This window comes from Oryctolagus cuniculus, chromosome 3 (genome assembly GCF_051225735.1).
Source record: "Oryctolagus cuniculus isolate XC-2025 breed Fujian yellow rabbit chromosome 3, ASM5122573v1, whole genome shotgun sequence".
Classification (NCBI taxonomy): domain Eukaryota; kingdom Metazoa; phylum Chordata; class Mammalia; order Lagomorpha; family Leporidae; genus Oryctolagus; species Oryctolagus cuniculus.
In genome coordinates, this window is record NC_142869.1 from 125,611,528 (window position 1) to 125,630,785 (window position 19,258).

The 19,258-nt window shown below is 41.2% G+C and overlaps 1 protein-coding gene and 1 non-coding gene across 3 annotated transcripts in view; both read right to left on the minus strand.

Moving 5' to 3' along the window:
* Nucleotides 1-19,258, minus strand: part of CNTNAP5 (contactin associated protein family member 5) — a 991,178-nt gene that overhangs the window by 901,955 nt on the left and 69,965 nt on the right. The window lies entirely within an intron of this gene.
* LOC127491876 (U6 spliceosomal RNA) lies at nucleotides 7,780-7,889 on the minus strand. The gene has a single exon (XR_007920809.3). It is a non-coding gene; the product is annotated as a U6 spliceosomal RNA (small nuclear RNA).

The following is a 19,258-nucleotide window of genomic DNA, read 5'->3' on the forward strand; positions in this document are numbered from 1 at the left end:
AAGATTTATTTCACTTATTGCAAAGGCAGAGTTACAGACAGAGAAGGATATATAGAGAGAGATCTTCGCTGATTCATTCCGAAAATGGCTGATCTGAAGCCAGGAGCCATGAGCTTCTTCGGGGTTGCTCATGCTGGTGCAGGGGCTCAAGGACTTGGGCCATCTTCTACTGATATCCCAGGCCATAGCAGAAAGCTGGATCAGAAGTAGAGCAGCTGGGAAGCGAACCAGTGCCCATATGTGATGCTGGCGCTGCAGGCTGGGGCTTTAGCCTGCAGCGCCAGAGCACCGGTCCCACAGGCACATTCTCTTACTTCATGGATGTTGTGGTGGTGATGGTAAAGCTGTCTAGAAGGACCAGATAAATACACAGTTTGATAACTGAGCACAAAAGTGCTATGTGTAAGGTGGAGCATTAAAAATGTACCATAGAAGTAGCTAATGTTCTATCAGAAATTCATCAGCAAGAACATTAAAGTAAGATTTATTCTTATTCTCACTCTCAAAACAATTACAAATACTAAAAAACAAGGATCCAGTCTTAACGGCTGAATACATCAAGCTTTATGAGGGCTGTGACTGAGAACAGTGACTTAAGTTCTGATGAGATTCTGGACATGAACAAGGAGAGCCAGCAATATGGAAAGTCAAGTGGAAAACGTTAGTGCAACTAATTCTACCTCCACAGTGATTACTGCCAAGAATTATGTTTCATGCTTTCTAATGGTCTCCTTTTAACAAGTTAAAAAACGGAAGATTAACAGGGCTAGGCAACTTAAATGTTAATGTTAATCCAGATATGTCTTACAGTAGTTAGAAAAGCCTCAATAAATCAAGTATGGGAGTTGACAATGTGGCACAGTGGATAAAGTCACTGCCCACAACACTGGCATCCCATATAAGCAAGGGTTCTAGACCCAGCTACTCCACTTCAGATCCAGTTCCCTGCTAATGTGTCTGGGAAAGCAGTAGAAGATGGCTCAATTACTTGGGTCCCTGTCAGCCACATGGGAGACCCAGTTGGAGTTCCAGGCTCCTGGCTTTGGACTGGCCTAGCCCTGGCCATTGTGGCCATTAAGGGAGTGAACTAAAAGAAGGAAGATGTGCGTGCATGTGTGTGTATGTCTCCCTCTCTGTCTCCATAATTCTGCCTTTCAAATGATTATATAAATCTTTAAAAATAAATCAATAAGTAGGGTAATTGGGATTGAAAAGTGCTGTGTGGGTTGATGGTGTGGAGGACAAACTTTGCCTCAAGTGAGGGCAAGTGAGACAGAATAGGACGAGGTGAGGTGAAGATTCAGAGACAGGAGGATGGTGCAGCGCCATCCAGGTAATGGAGAAAGAAGCACCAATCTGCCTGTGTCAGGAAAACACTTTCACTCCCATGTTGAAAAATAAATGGGAATTTTAGAAGTAGGTGCCAAAGCCTGTGCATTATACACACTGAGATTCATTTGATTATTTCAAAAAATAGAGGAAAGATAAATCTGGAGAAGTCGATAAAGCAGGGGTTGACAATTGATGAAAGAGCTAAGAAGGACCTGGGGTTCATTGTATTTTATTTTTTTCCTTTTAAAGAAAGAAAGAAAAGTGAGAATTATAAATGTTGATCATATAGTCAAAAAATTTGACACTTCAGGAAAGTTGAAAGGAAAATTAGCTTACAGCTAGGGAATAGAAGTCAGAAGAGGTTAATATTTGTGCATATACATGTGTATATATACGTGTATGTGGATAGTATACATAAATCTGTATGTACCTATCTGCATTCACACATTTGTCATGTAATCTGGTTGTGTAGCAGGCCATCCATCTAAGTTTGTGTTTGTATTCTGTAACGTTTACACAACGGCGATGACACGTTTCTAAGATTGTATCATCATCATTAGTGAGACGTGACTCTAGTCTGCTCTCTCACTGCTTTCGCGTGCACCTTGGTGATTTCTACCATTATTATAATTTCCCAGCAACAGAGACCCACAAGAAGATTGAGTGGCTCCCCCGAGGTAAGGCCACAAAGCCAGTGAATGGCAAAGTTGGGATGAAGACCCTGGCCACTTAACTGCTGGCCCTCTGCTCCCTCCCTCCGCAGAGTCAGCCAGAGTCCAGGATGTAATTATCCCCGGAGGAAGATTCACTTTTCTTTATTTTATTATTCAGCAATGTAAGCTGCTGGTTTCTTCATTTATTTCATGTAGAGGTTTACATATTTTCTCTTATTTCTTTGAAAAGGGGCCCCAGGGACTTAGATTAGTTCCAGTGCCTGTGGCATTGCTTTTAATATTTGAAAAAAAAAAAAAAACTTCAGAGGTCACTTCATTTTTTCTTATAGATGATGTTGTTTTGATTCCTTGATAATTATTTCTGGTTTAGGGAGAGGTAGAGGAGGGGGCCTGGAGGCTTGACTTTGGAAAGAGCTCCTTTTATGGGGGTCATGGTTGTCTTTAACATCAGCACTGGGGCCTGGGAGCCTTGCAGGTGAGTGTCTCGGGAGCTGACAGTGGCTGGCAAGGGACACGTTGTCTGAGACCAAACACTCCATGAGAGAAACAAGCTAGGCACAAGAGAGCTATGGTTTATAGGAGCCAGAAATACAGATCCACATTTAAAAGAGTGCTAGTCTAATACAATCAACCTCTTCTGTTTGTAGAAAGGCCTGCAATAAGTGATCAATGTGGAGTGGCCATTTAGGTACCTGGTGTTGCTAATATTGACTTGTTTCTCTCTGTCCAAACATCAGGAGGGTATTGGCACAGTCTCCAGACATTCTGGGCTAAAGTGAGTGAACAGTAGAATTAAATAACCTTTCAAACTAAACTTGGGGAGTTTGTGTAGGCAGGGAAAAACACCCTTATCTGGAGTTGCTGTTTGCCATTTAGCCTTGAGGCAAGTCACTTACTAAACAGAGACCTCAAGGGATTCTGACACCCATGGTGTAAATAACTGAAGAGCCACCCAGTACCCCCAGCACAGTCTTTGTGCATTACACTTTGCCAACCCTTTCCTGGGATTCTTTTGCTCCTTTCCAGCTTTGGGCCTACAGGCTGATGTACCTGCAAATCAGTACCTCATTGGAGGTCAACATTAGTGAGACAGTGAAGGATTCTTTTTGGAGCATGAGATCTACAATCAGAGAGTCTGGGTTGGAGTCTGAAATTTGCTTCACTAAGTGAGAATCTGGACAACTTATTTAATTTCTCTGAGTATTCTCATCTAGTAACTTAAGGATAGTACATACCCTGGCACAGAGGGTTAAGCCTCCATCTGCAGTGCTCAGACTCCATATGGGCCTTGGTTTGAGTCCTGGCTGCTCCACTTCCTATTCGGTTTCCTGCTAATGAGCCTGGGAAAGCAGCCAAGCATGACCTTGTTCCTTGGGTCTCTGCATCCATGTGAGAGGCCTAGAAAAATCTCCTGCCTCCTGGCTTCAGCCTGGCCCAGCTCTGGCTGTTGAGGCCATTTAGGAAGTGAAGCAGAGGATGGATGATCTCTCTCTATTTCTCCCCTTCGCTCTGTAATTCTGACTTTGAAATAATTAATTAATTAAATCTTAAGCAAAAAAAAAAAAAAAAAAGATGGTGCACACTGCTCTGAGGACAAAATAACATGCAGCAAAGAAGTTAAAACGAGCAGTCTTGAAGCAAGAAATCAAAAACATTAACTGTTGGGGTGGGTGTTTGGCGTAGCAGTGAAGACGCAGTCTGGGCCTCCTGCATACTGTATCCAAATGCCTGGATTCCAGTTGTGGCTCCTCTTGCCATTCCAGCCTCCTGTTAATGCACAGCCAGGAAGGCAGCAGGTGATGGCCCAGGTACTTGAATCACTTTGAGTTTCCAATTTGTGGCATTGGTCTGGTCCAGTCTGGGCTGTTGTGGGCATTTGGGGAGTAAACAAGGTGAAGGGTGATTTTTCTCTTCTGTGTTTCTCCTCTATCTTTGTCTCTTTCTGTTTGTCTTTCAAAAAAATACAGAAATAATTTAAAAAATCAAAAGCTGACCCTGATCTTTCTTTTTTTTCTCTTGTTTTTGTTGTTGTTTTTTAAAAGATTTATTTATTTATTTGGAAGGCAGGGTTACAGAGAAGCAGAGGTAGAGGCAGAGAAAGAGAGAGGTCTTCCATCTGCTGGTTCACTCCCCAGATAGTCACAATGGCCAGAGCTGAGCTGATTTAAAGCCAGGATCCAGGATCATACTCTGGGTCTCCCATGAAAGTGCAGGTGCCCAAAGACTTGGGACAACTTCTACTGCTTTCCCAGGTTTTAGCAGAGAGCTGGATGGGAAGTGGAGCAACCAGGCCACAAACCTGTGCCCATATGGGATGCTGGCACTGCAGGCAGTGGCCTTACCCACTGCCACAGCACCAACCCCATCTGATCTTTCTTTTGAAAAACGTTACCTATGATTATTTTCATAATATTGAGCAGCATCATAATTGTGGCTCATCCTAGGATTCTTTTATCTCCCATGATAACTTCCAAGCCTTGACTTAGCTCTGTGAGTTGTGTTGATTTCTAGCTAAATAGGCGATAAGAAGGGAATACTTGAGATGTTTCAAATCTGTCTCCTTATTCTGTTTGTTCAGTTCCACTGATTTAAGAATCCTGTATCATAGATCATGAACCAAAATTCCTAATTCTTGATTCTTCTACTCAGTTTCTAAAATTTTAATTGCATCTAATTCTTGGGAAGAAATTCTGTTTGGTATAATGTACAAACCCAAGAATCAAAGTCAGGCTCTGAGAAATAATGGGTTTGATCCCGAATCTATCACTTACTTCTACTTATTGCTTATTACATGAAACTTTGAACAAGTTATTTTATTTTTTGAAGCTTAAATGTTCTCTTTTGTAAAGTAGACTTGATAATCTCAAACTCATAAAGCTATGTTGAAAATAAAATTGGATTTAAAGAACCATAATCATGGTTTGATATATAATTCAATTTGTAGGTTTTTGACATTCAGCATGTGCCAAGTGTGGTGCTAGACATAAGGTCACAGAGGTGACTATGACACACTCTTCCCTTAAAGATGTCCCTACATGGTGACCCTAAGGAGGCCACCACAGTCAGTGCAAATCCAGGCAATTTTTTTTTATTTTTTTTTAAAGATTTACTTATTTATTTGACAGTCAGAGTTACACACAGAGAGAAGGAGAGGCAGAGAGAGCGAAGTCTTCCATTCATTGGTTCACTCCCTAATTGGCTGCAATGGCCACAGCTGCGCGGATCCAAATCCAGGAGTCAGGAGATTCTTCCAGGTCTCCCACGCGGGTGCAGGGGCCCAACCACTTGGGCCATCTTCTACTGCTTTCCCAGGCCATAGCAGAGAGCTGGATTGGAAGTGGGGCAGCGAGGCCTCAAACCGGTGCCCATATGGGATGCTGGCACTGCAGGTGGTGGCTTTATCCACTACACCACAGCACCGGCCCCAATCCAGGCAATTTTATGTCTTGATGCTCAGCACTTGGAGGAGTGTTGCCTCACACTAGCTGTGAGCAGAGAGGATTCCTCCTGAATTCAGAAAGTGTTGTATTAAGGCTGAAAGACTTGTTCAGGCAGAGAGAGTTTGAAGGACAATTCAGGTGGAACAAATTGTGAGTGAAGCCCTGAAACGGAAGGGTGTAGGAAGACAATGTATGCACTGACAGAATCATAGCTTGCACTGTGAGATGGGATAGGGTAGGATGTGAGTCCAAAGACTTAGGCAAGTGCTGTGTTTTGGCGAGCCTTGGGTGCTGGACCCAGGATCTGGAGCTGTATTCACGTACAATAAAGAGGGACCGGCGCCATGGCTCACTTGATTAATCCTCTGCGTGTGGCACCTGCATCCCATATGGGCGCTGGTTCTATTCCCGGCTGTTCCTCTTCCAGGCCAGCTCTCTGCTATGGCCCGGAGTGCAGTGGAGGATGGCCCAAGTGCTTGGGCCCTGCACCTGCATGGGAGACCAGGAGAAGCACCTGGCTCCTGGCTTCGGATTGGCGCAGTGCTGGCAGTGGCAGCCATTTTGGGGAGTGAACCAACGGAAGGAGGACCTTTCTCTCTGTTTTTCTCTCTCATTGTCTATAACTCTACCTGTCAAATTAAAAAAAAAATAAATAAAGAGACTGAAAGTCACAGCAATGGAGCCAGCGCTATAGCATAGTAGGCTAAGCCTCTGCTTGTGGTGCCAGCATTCTATATAGGTACCGGTTCATGTTCTGGGTGCTCCTCTCTCAGTCTAGCTCTCTGCTAATAGCCTGGGAAAACAGTGGAAGATGACCCAATTGCTTGGGTCCTTGCATTTGCGTGGGAGACCCAAAAGAAGCTCATGGCTCCTGGCTGCAGATGGTCTCAGCCTCGGCCATTGCAGCCATTTGGGGACCGAACCAGCAGATTGAAGACCTTTTCTCTGTCTCCCCCTCTCTCTGTCTGTAACTCTGCCTCTCAAATAAGTAAAAAAAAAAAAATTAAAAAAGCAAAGTCACAGGAATTTGTCACTATGTCACTAAATGAAAGATGCTATTATGTTAATGGACAGTTGAAGCAATGGCTGGTAACTGTTATTGTTGCACAGGCTTGATGCTCTTGTGTGTGATACTGTACCAACAGAGCTCCCAACATTTTATATCCCTTTCTGATGAGTCCCAGGCAAACCAAGTCAGCTCTTTCAAGGCTTTCAACCATTCATTAAGCTGGCATCTTGCCAGGCTCTCTTCCCAACTCCCTGGTGCGGATGGTTTCATAAAGCACAATCTGGGAGTGAGGATGTCTGGAAACAGATCTCAAATATAACACTAGCTTTGCACCTGGAAAGATATTTTAACATGTACCTCTGTTTCTCCATCTGTAAGGTGGGTACAATAATAATACATTCTTTGGAGATATTTTGAGGATTAGATGACTCATTAGAACAATCTCTTTCATACAGTAGGTATTCATTAAACACAATTGCTGTTAATGCCCTAAGTTGTGTTGATTTTTCCACCCCCATGATTGACATGTATCTCATAAATTTTCTTCTTTGCTTCATGTACAGAACAGAGAAAAGCAAGGCAGTGCTTGCTAAGCTCTTCCAGGCCAGTACAGACCATGCAGTCTCTGGTATCTTAAAGGGAGGCTTGATTCTAAGCTGTGGGAGGAGGATGTGGGGGAGGAAGGGACTGTTTTTATCTCTTTTTGAAGAATATGCATGCTGCTTTATTTCACACATTTATTTGGCTATTAATATAATAACAAGGATGAGCATAGTTGCTTTTGGATGTCATCAAAAGATAGAAGAAGGCAGAAGAAAGAATGATAAGAAGTAAAGTTTTCATGGAAGGGGTAGAATTGGGATGAAGCAGTATGGCTGAGCTTTGCAAAGTGGAAGTTAGAATCATAATATTCATAATATTCGGGTCAAAATCCCAACCAGTTTACCTTTTTTTTAATTTTTTTTTTCATTTTCGATTATCTTAATATACAGAAGATCAGCTTAGTATACATTAAGTAAGGATTTCAACAGTTTGCTCCCACACAGAAACATAAAGTGAAAAATAATAGATGATTTTTTTTTTAATGATGATGAAATCAGATCAGACCTATTGTCATGTTTAATCCCAGTGAGAGTCAAGTTGGGAGTTGATAGTTTCTTTTCTTTTCTTTTCTTTTCTTTTCTTTTTTTTTTTTTTTTTTTTTACAGAGGATCAGTTTAGTATGCATTAAGTAAAGATTTCAACAGTTTGCACCCCCATAGAAACACAAAGTGAAATATATTATTTGAGTTTACCTTTTTTTTAATTTAAAAATGTTTTATTTAAAAACATGGAATGCTTCACGAATTTGGGAGTCATTCTTGAATAAGGGTTATGCTAATCTTCTCTGTCTTGTTCCAATTTTAGTATATGTGCTGCTGCCAAAATGAGCACAGATTAGCCAATATTAGTTGAGAATTTTCTCTGAGCTAGACACCTAGCTACTATACCTCTCATGTGAAGATTAGGCACACTTATCCTAGTTTGTGCACAGGGATGTTGTGGAAGTCTGGTTTGATGAGACACATGGGCATGCTTCTTAAACTCTCAAAAACAACTACATTTGAGTTACTATTAGAGATGGGTCATGCTTGGATGGCAGTGAAATAGATGGGCAGTTCAATCAGACAAATACTGTGGATAAAGGAAAAGCTTTACCTTATTTGGGACAAAGAGAAGAAAAGGATCTGCTCTGAGCTAGTGAACTAAAATCCCCCAACCGTTCATTGGAATGCATGTGATGTGTTTCCTTTTTTTTTTTTTTTTTTTTTTTTTTTTGACAGGCAGAGTGGACAGTGAGAGAGAGACAGAGAGAGAAAGGTCTTCCCTTGCCGCTGGTTCACCCTCCAATGGCCGCCGCTGCAGCCGGCGCACCGCGCTGATCCTGGCAGGAGCCAGGAGCCAGGTGCTTTTCCTGGTCTCCCATGGGGTGCAGGGCCCAAGCACCTGGGCCATCCTCCACTGCACTCCCTGGCCATAGCAGAGAGCTGGCCTGGAAGAGGGGCAACCGGGACAGAATCCGGCGCCCCAACCGGGACTAGAACCCGGTGTGCCGGCGCCGCAGTGATGTGTTTCCTATCCTTGAAGTGTGTGTGGCTTAAACAGCGAGATAAACAACTGAGGACTAAGTAGGATATTTGTGTTGGAAAATATGAATAAAATATGCTTGGAAATGGATGCTGAGATTCCCAAAGGAATGAATCCAAAGTTGTAAGCAATGACATTGATTAAATCAGTAAGAAGGAGCTATTGGGGGTTTTGGCATGGGAATGATGGAATCAAACTATTTTCACATGTGCATCTCTTGTCCAAGGGATTTCCCCATAATGCTTTCAACAGGACCACATACAGCGCTAGGATTGAGTTTTGATGGGCAGGCATGTAAAGGAAAAATATTAAGGCTAATTGCATAGGTTGTCCATCCAAGCCCAAACGGGAACCCCAAAGAGTTACTCACAGGGCAAGGATGCTGGATTTGTTTGGAAGTTTCATGATAAAATAAAGCAAAATGAGATCTAAATATTTCAAGTTTGTGTGTGTCAAGGAAAATGGTAAAACATAAGCATAACTTTTGAGTGCAGGAATGGAGAATGCCCAGGATAGCACTACCAGAGATCCTAAAGAGTAGAGTTTGAGTGTTTTTTGGAAGCAGATAGATTTAGTTTTTATCTCTGCTTTGTTATTTATCAGGATAAAGCATTGAACCAATTATCATTTTCCTTTCTAGGCCTGATTTACTCCTCTGGAAAGAGAGTTCCATCTTGTGTATCTTATGTTTGTTTTAAAGATCAAATGAAGTGGCCGGCGCCGCGGCTCACTAGGCTAATCCTCCACCTAGCAGCGCCGGCACACCGGGTTCTAGTCCCGGTCGGGGCGCCGGATTCTGTCCCGGTTGCCCCTCTTCCAGGCCAGCTCTCTGCTGTGGCCAGGGAGTGCAGTGGAGGATGGCCCAGGTGCTTGGGCCCTGCACCCCATGGGAGACCAGGAAAAGCACCTGGCTCCTGGCTCCTGCATCGCATCAGCGCGGTGCGCCGGCCGCAGCGTGCTGGCCGCGGCGGCCATTGGAGGGTGAACCACCGGCAAAAGGAAGACCTTTCTCTCTGTCTCTCTCTCTCACTGTCCACTCTGCCTGTCAAAAAAAAAAAAAAAAAGATCAAATGAAGAAGGAAATGTGTTTACTACAACAACTGTTGCTCAGTGTGCATTCAATAAATAAATAAGAATAGAGCTCATATGAAAATTTTAAAAAATGACAAGTCAGAAGAACTAATTCTAAAAGTAAGGCACTGATTTCAATGGTAGACAGCAGAAGACTGACTCTTTCAGAAACAATGCACCAAGTGTCACAGGCACCTTCTTGTGTAAACAGAGACAGTACAATTCACTCTCTGCCTTTCAAGAATGTCATACTCAGAGAATGAGCCAGATAAGTAAAGTGACAATTGTAGTGCAGAACTGTAAAGGCAGAATCCTGAAGGGGCATGGACCTGATTATTCTTGTGGCTCCCAATGGGTTAATTTACCCTGTACTCTTCTGTAAATTCACACTAACCTCTGGCAAGGTTGCCCTCCCTTTGCCTTTGGATAACATCCATCCTGAGGCAGTTATTATTGGAGTTTGTGCCCATTTTGTTCCAAAAAAGGTCCCTTACACTAGGCATCTTCTGCCAGTGTGAATGACTCAAGCTGTCTTCAGGATCCCCACCAATTCTGATGGTGTCTTTGGAAATTTAGGGGAAAATGGGCACTCTTCTCAACCTATTTTGCTAACATATACTTTTAAACATGCTGATAGGACCGGTGTTGTGGCACAGGGGGTTAAACCACTGCTTGCAACACCACCATCCCATAAGGGAGGGCCAGTTTATTTTCAGTCCCAGCTGCTCTGCTTCTGATCCAGCTCTCTGCTAAGGTGCCTGGGAAGGCAGCAGAAAATGATGCAAGTACTAGAGTCCCTGCCACCCATGTTGGGAGATCAAGACTGTTCTTCACTCCTAACTTCAGTAGCGCCTAGCCCTGACTATTGCAAGCATTTGGGAGTCAACCAAGGGAGGAAAGTGTAATTTTTTGTCTCTCCTCTCTGTGCTACTCTGTCTTTCAAATAAATAATGTTTTTGTAATACACACACCAAAAAAACTTAAAAATTAGAACAGTCATGAAACTTGGGTCAATTGATCAAAAACATTGTTGTAATAAGAAACAAACCTGTGATGTCTCTGATGTGGGTTATATATCCCTTCAGCTCAAGGATCCTTAAGGGGTATTCACCAGGCAACACAGAACCAAGACCCCTGACAAAAATTACTCTTCTCAGTTGCAATTGGAGGAAATACAGTTCAAAGAGTGATCTCTTTGATCACAGAATTGTCCCAAACCATATAACTTTGAAAATTTTCCCAGAAATTAAATGCATGTGGGCCTGACATCAAAGCCCCTGTTTTTTTCTGCTCTCTGAAATGCTGATGACTGGAAAGTGTTGGTTGCTTCTGGTGACCACTTCTGCCTCTCTCTGCAAAGAAGACAAAAATTGATTTTGCACGTTTAGGCCATCCCCTCTAATAACTCACCAATCTTCTGTGATTCATTGTGCTGAAGCACTTCCAATTCATTAGGCATTCCTTCTCTTTAGTCTGAGTTTCAAAACTCATTATTCAACATTTATCTGCACCAAAATGTATGCCATCCATTAGCTCTCTATTAGCCTGAGGTGTCCAAATGAGCAAATTTCTCCATCAGAATGCATTGTGCCTCATTATTTGTTGTTCCCCATAATTTAGTGACATCTGCAAATTTTCAAGCTTGGTTTTGAACACCAAGTCTGCGATATCAGTAACACAAGTCACGCAAGATAATACTGAGTTGAAATAAGCATCTTCATTTTCACTCCCATCAGGCAGGCATGCAGATGCAATGCCATTATTACTGTCCAAATTCCATGATATTTTTCCCTATCTTATAGCCAAGAATGGAGATTAGAGCGCATGTAAAAATAAAAAGTTCAAACCAGAGATTTTGAAAATGAAATATCAGTTGTGGCTTGTGCTTTACCTTAACAATGTCAAAAGTACTTTCATTTTTAAAGTGACTATGGGTTCTCCTAGCATCTCATCATTTAAATACAGATTTTTATAAAGAGTCAACAAACATTCACCTTTCACCATTGCTTCAACAATAATCTCCCCTTCAAACTACATGTTCAAAATCTATATAGACAGTGATCATAACAGGGACTCTTTATTGAACACTGATTACATGCTAGTCCCTATTGGAGACTTCACACGTATTTACAACTCCTCACTAGAAGCCTGCTGATGGCTGTTCTTTTACTTTTAATTATTTATGAGAAAGAAAAGGACATACACACACATACACACGGTGGGGGTGGGGGGGGTGGGGAGAGAAACACTCCATTCCGTTGATTACAGCCTCAAATGCCTACAATACCCTGGGCCTGGCTGGGGCCAAAACCAGGAGCCACAAGCTCAATCCAGGTCTCCCAAATGGGTGGCCAAGACTCAATCACTTAAGTAATTAATCAGTGCTGTATTCCGGGGTCTGCATTGATGAGAAACTGGAGTCAGGAGCCTGAACATGGTATTAAACCCAGGTACTTCAATGTGGGACACAGACATCTTAATCTGTAGACCAAATGTCCACTCCTGGATGGCTATTATCATTTCCTATTTCACAAAGAAGGGTCAACTCATTTGCCAAAAGCACAGAGCAAGAATGTACCAGAATACGTTTCAACACAAGACTTGTCTACCTCTACAGCATGGTCTAGGCAAAAAAAAATAAATAAATAAAAAATAAAACAAAGAACAAAAGAAAATCAAGCATCCTGTACAAACCTCATAATGAAATAAAAAATCATGAATAAAGTAAAAAAAAGACCTCATAAAATCCAGCCATTATCAGAACTGGTTTTGTCCCATTCTGAAGGGTTTCATCTCCCTCATTTTTTTCCTAGGTGTTGGCAAGGTTTTCTTATCAAGATACCATGCCTTCCATTCTGTGAGTGGAAATGAACCCATACTGCAGATATTTCTAGGAATACAATAAAAGCCAGATGGTCACAATACCTGTTTAATGGAAACAGGGATGCAAACCACCCCGTGAAGTGAATGTCCATTGTTGACACAATAAGTAAAAGTCACATCTCCATTATTTCACTACTTTGAGAGGGTGGCTAGTTAAAATTACAGTATAAAAATACCACCATGGATAGCACTATACTATCCATGTGATAAGAAGATCAGTAGTTGTGGTCTTGTGCACTACTGTATTTCCAGGATGCTGAATGTTCTCAATAAATACCCACTAAAGAATGACTAATCTCTGTGTCCACTTCTAGAATATGAACATCACATAATATGAAGTTTGGCTCTGAGAAAAAGCTTGCCAAGATACTCTGATGGGGAACAATATAAATCATGACCTCTACCAGTGCAACCAAGCCTTACAGGATGAGTTATCTGAGTTAGGACAAGGGATGAACAGGGTTTGTATGCATCGCGGTTAAGGAAGCAGGACAAAGAAGAAAATGGAAAATCTTTCTTTAGGAAGAAGCAGGCCTGGCAAGGAGGAGACTGGGTTGTCAGGATGGAGATACAGAGGTGGAAGAGGAGGCAGGTGTTCCTCATCGTGTGTCTTGGCTCAGGTATCCTGAAGACTAGCTGTGATCTCATCAGTCAGCAGCAAGATGAACTGCCACCTGCTGTGTTCGGGAGCATCAGCAATTCTGACCTCAGCCACTAATTAGGGCAGACTATGGCTCTTAAGTCCTGGAATATTTTCTATGTGACCTTTGCAAAGTTTGTCAACCTCTGATCTAGTTCACAGCATAGACTCTTCAAGATCTAATTGTCCCCCACAGTTCCATAACTGTGGCTTTACTCTAATGTCTGTTGGTCCCGAATCAATCCCTCAACCTTCCTGTGTCTTCGTTTGTTACCCTGCATTTGTATAATAGACACAAACATAATCTGAGATTGTAAGCTCTAAAGTCTGCAAAGAGTAGGGTTGTTAAAAAGGAGGGAGTGCTCAGTAAGCACCTGATGAAAGATGAGGGGACATCACAGGTGGTGCAGGGAACACCATTCATCTGAGTTCACAAGGGCACCAGCTTCAACTGACACCAAGAGGACCCAGAAGCCCAGGGCATTCCACACTCAAAACAGAAGGCTCTGCACTTCCAGGCATTCCCAGGAACTCCAGATAGTGGCACTTGACCTACTTTGGGTATTCAGTTCAGCCAGCTGGCTCGGCAGAAGCTACCTGCAGCACCAGGCACAGTAGCTCTGAGCTGTCTACCTGAGAACCTCAAGGCACAGAGCTTGCTGTCTGATGTAATGGATGAGGGACACCTGCTGTATTTTAGGTCAGAGGCCTTCCTCCAATGTGAGTGAGATTTCTACATGAAAACCTTTAAGGGCTCCCAGGTTAAACTCATCTCACTTCCTTTGAAAGGCATTACCATGCATTCAGGGATAGAAACTCAGTTACTGGAAATCTATTATGGGTCAGATGCTTTTAATATTTTATCTCACTTAATTTTCAAGGTAATCCTGTGGAGTGAGTCATGCATTCCCACCTGCATGATGATGGAACTGATGATCAGAATGGTAAAATAATTCCTCCAGAATACCAAACTACCACACGCCGAGGTCACAATCACAACCTGCTCTCCGCAGTGATGTTCTCCTGTCACAGCAGTCACCCCTGTCTGAGCAATGCAAGTCATTCCCTCCTTGTCTCACGTTCCCCCAGGGTCCAGAGGTAGGAAGCAATCCCTTGTACTTTATCTAAATCCAGGCTTGAGCAAACTACCCAGCCCCACGTCTTTGCTTCATAGAAATCACGGCATAATGCAGGTCCCTTCCTGCTTATCCAAGGTGCAACCTTCTCTTCAATTCCTCACCCTGCCATGCGAAGTTTCTTTTCTCCTTGTGCCTCTGCTGACCACATTGGTCTGCTTGCCATTCTTTGGGCAACTGTGCCTCTGGCCAGGGTCCCATTTCCTCTTCTCTCTACATCCTAACCCTGTACACCTTTGTTTTCTACACTTCCCAAGTAGATTTCCTTTCTATCCTCTCATTTTTATCCTTCTCCTTTTAATTTATAAGAGACGTATTAGTTAAGAAACTCTTACTCTTCATTTAGCTCATTGGGCCAAATGTATCGACAGGGCACCCATTTTGCTCCGTTTGAGTCCTATTTCTTTCCATTAGTGTTTAGCATTAAGCAAGCTATTCAGCCTTTTAATGTCTCAGATTTCTTATATGGAAAAATTGGGGCTAATAGTATCTATTTTAGAAGGTTTTTCTGAAGATGACATATGAAAGTGTCTCCTAGGAATATAATGGTGAATGCAAACTAGACAATCAATGCCTATTTCCTTACTGTCTTATCCAAGCTGCCAATGTGATTATATAACACACACTATGCAAGCCAGGACTCCACTCCCATAGTTTTACATTGTTCCTTATTACTTCTGTGAAAACTGGGTATTTGAAGAGCAATGTAAGTAACTTTAAAAAGACATCACTTATTATGTTTTTTCTTTAGTTATCTTAGACTTTGGGATTTTGTTGGACATACAGGAACTAATAAATGCATATTTGATATTGATTGATTAGAGTTTCATAGATAATGGGCAAAATCAAAGGTTTTACCTTCAACCCCAGTTATAGCAATCAATAGAATCTCATGGAAAAACGTACCCTCAGGCAGTGCTTTTCAAATGCGTTCTACTCATACTTTTATTGAATGAAAACAAATTACCTTCATTGAAAGTAGTTTTTGTTTTAATTGAAAAAAGGTAGAAAAAAGAATGAGAATATGCTGCACTAATAATTTGTAGGATTTTGTAATTCATCTCAAGTTCTTTTTCAATATTGGCAGTATATTTTTATTTAATAAAGGATTATGCAAGCATGAAATACTGTGTCACAAATAAAGATGACATTTTTTGCTTATTATGCTTTCTTTTCCTCATTCATACATTTACTTAATATTGTTTATTGAGCCACTGCTATTGAATGGCTGTTACAGGTGTTAAGAAGGAAAAGACAAAAAACTTTAATTCTTTTTTTTCAGTGTCTCCACCCTCAGCTGGAAGACAGACTTGCAGAGAAGGCTTGGTGGTATGACTATATTATCATGAGGACATGTGCGCCTGTGTGTGTGTGTGTGTGTTTGTGTGCAGTTAACTCAGGCAATGCTTCACAGCCCAGAGACTGAGATTTGAAGGATGTGCATGAATGCAGTAAGAAGTCTGAGGAAACCATTGTAATCCACAAGCTGTACTTTGGAAATTTATATTCATTAAATAAAAGTTAAAAAAAATTCCAGCTCTCAGTGCAACTTGCAATTCTCTCTCTTGTTAATTTTGTATTTAAAATTGAAGTTTATGTTTAAAGTCTTATATGTATGTTGGTGTGCATTTGTGTAAATGAAACCTACTCTGAAAAATATTTTGAAAATATCATTCTAAAAGTAATTGTGTTTTTCTACAAGTTACGATTTCTTTCATAAAAAATGGAAATAAAAGATATCCTAAAAAAAAAGAAGAAGACTGAAAGAACAGTGGGGTCAGGGCATTCTAGCACCATTGCCTCTAATACTCTGCTCTCATTTCAGAACTGTGGTCAACTAAGTTGTGTTCATTTCAGTATAAAGTGGATTAATTCATGCCCTTTCTTCATTCCAGCATAAAGTGCATCATGGAGCAAGGCGATTTGAATGCACAGGCTTGTATTTCAAGCCCAAATCATTGCTTTTTGGGAGGTAAATAACAGCCATTTTGGTTTTTTATTCTCAAACTCTATAATCATTATAAAAATTCTTCTTCTAACTAACCACACACCGCTGTTTTGACATTTGAAAATTATTTTCCCTCAATTGATTGGAAAAGCTGTTGCTATTCTGGAAATATTAAGCAATATTGAAAGAGGGCAAAGAGCATATTGGGGCAGGTCAGTCAGCCACAGGTGGACCCAAAATTCCAGCTATCTCAGATTTGTGTGTGTGACCTCAGGCATGCTTTCTAAGCTTTCTTGGGCCTGAATACTTCATTTATAATTTTAGGAAAAATAGCAGAGGAGGAATGAAAACATGACATGGATTGTTTTTAGTCAAAAACCTGGGGCTTTGGAGGTCCCACAGAACTGTGTACTTTTTATCCCTAAAACAAGACACAGGCTTTTAGTTCAAGGTGAAGCAGGCATGGTCTTCTCTGTGTTTTTCACTAACCACAACTGGAAATTATAGTGAAAATAAACTTAAGAAAAGACTGAAAATTGAAGAGAGCAAAATAGATTGGCTAGGGAACTTGGAAACGGAGGAAGGACACACTGTGAGTGCCTGGAGTTTTCTTTTGGACTCACATATCTCAAACTCAGTAGAAACTGGGTCTTGGAAATACCAATGAGAGCAGACAAAAATTCCCCACCCTAAGCCTGTATTCTTGGGCAAAGGGAGATGTCAGAAACCTTAAAATAACTACTTTGCCTGTCAAGCATCACAGAAAAAAACTGGCTGCATTTCCACCCTTGCAGAGGCAGAGTGGGGAACCTGGACTTCCAGCCGTGTGAAAGTGATGAAGCCCATGAGTGGTGTCAGAGAAGGCCATAGAGGCAGCCGGGATTTCATACTGGCAGTAGTGTGTCTCCCTTCCTCCCATGCCTGTAAGGCTGCCACAAAACACATCAAACACCAGAGTAAGGGAAAGGTTTTAATGGGGAAACCCAACCAACCAGAGAGAAGGGACGAAGAAGGAAAAAAGCAGGAGAAGGAGAGCATAAGAGAGAAACTGAGAGAAAGAGGGAGAGAGAAAGAGGGAGAGAGAGCCATGTGTTCAGGAACAGGTCCTCTTAAACCATTGCCAGGGGTGGGCAAGGAAGTAGGAGCAGTGACTCCCATCACAGGGAGGGTAGAGCTGACACCAGTAGTTGGGCCATGTGTTCACCTGGCTTCCAGCCATGGTGGTGGGGGATAGAGCCTAGGATGGTGTCCAGGGTGCAGATAGCTCCATAGATAAGACTGCACCATTTTACTAACAATGCCCAGTATCAGTGGAGACTAGGAGTCAGAATCCTTATGTCTACGCAATAACAACGAGTAACACATGAACCAGGGGTCAATGAAAGCTGAGAAGTGACCCTGAGTTCCTACATCTACCTGACAGTTATGAGGTGGTGCTACCTGCTAGGACTCCTACAGCAGTATCAAAAAAGTTAATTAAAACAAATTTAGGGGCTGTTGCTTTGGTGTAGCAGGTTAAGCCTCTGCCTATGACATGTTGCCCTTCAAATAAATAAAAAATAAATTCTAAAAATAACAATACCAACAAAAGTCAATTTAGATAATCTCCAGAACTTCATAACATAACATAAAATTACTTGTTTGAAATTAAAATAAAAAATTATACAGAAACTTTGAAAATCTCAAACAGAATGAAGAAAGGAATAAATTCTGACACCAAATGAGAAGTAGTAGAATTATCTGACAACAGTTTCAAAGCAGCCAGGATGAAAATGCTTTAATTATCAATTGTGAACACTTTTGGGGTGGAAAAATCCTGCAAAGGAGTGGAAGGATGAAGATTATCCAAATGGAAATATCAAACCTGAAGAATATAATCATGAACATATATAAAACTTTCAGAGGATAAGCTTAACAAACAGAGAGAAAAGACAGAGGGGAAAAATAGACAATCAGAACATAGAACAGCAAAGCTTACCTATTCTGAGAAACAAGGAGGCGATAGTCAGGGAAAAGACACAAAAGCTGAAAGAAGCAAAAGAGAAAAGGCTAAAAAGAAGCCTAAATAATGGCTGAGAATTTCCCACTTTTGACAAAAGACATAAACCTATCAATGCAAGAAGCTGAATAGACTCCAGACAGGACAGACCCAAAGAAATGTATACCAAGATACTCATAATGAAACCTCTGAAACTAAAGATGGTGAAGCAGTCTTCAAAACAGCCAGAGAGAAATAGCACCTTATCCATAAGAAAACACGTTAAGTGACAGATTTTTCATCAGAAACCATGGAGGTGACAAGGAAAGTGGCAAAATATTTGCAATATGCTTAGCAGAAGAACTGTCAAACACAATCCTTTAGCAAGCAAAAACAACCTTCAAGAATAAAGTGTGCAGATATTCTCAGATGGAGGAAAACTAAGAAAACATGTCACCAGCAGACCTGTCCTAAAATAATAGCTGTACCTGTATTATCTCAACAGAAAGAAATGATAAAAGTAGAAACCTTAGAATATAGAGAAAGGAGAAAGAACATAGTAAGCAAAAATATAGGTAGAATCAACAAGAAGTGTCTCTTCTCCTCTCGGGTTTTTTAAATTATATTTGACACTTGAAGAAAAAGTGACACCATCTAATGTGGTTCTAAATGTGTATGGAGAAAATATTTAAATAATTACATTATGGAGGGGGTAATAAAGGAGCATAGAGGGAAATAAGTTTTAAATGTTTCACTCAAATTGGTAAAACAATGACATTTAGTCCACAGTAGGCTGTGAAAAAAACTTATTTATATATAAAATAGAATAGCTAGCAATCAATGTTAAAGCTGTATAAATAAAACTACTCAAAAGCACTATAAATAAAAATGCACTTCTACATGAACGTTCAAGTAATCCACAGAAAAGGAAGAAAAATCACACAAAAGTTGAAAAAAAGGAGCAACACACAAGAAAAAAATATTAAATGCTAATTTCATGTATATCAATACATGTTAACT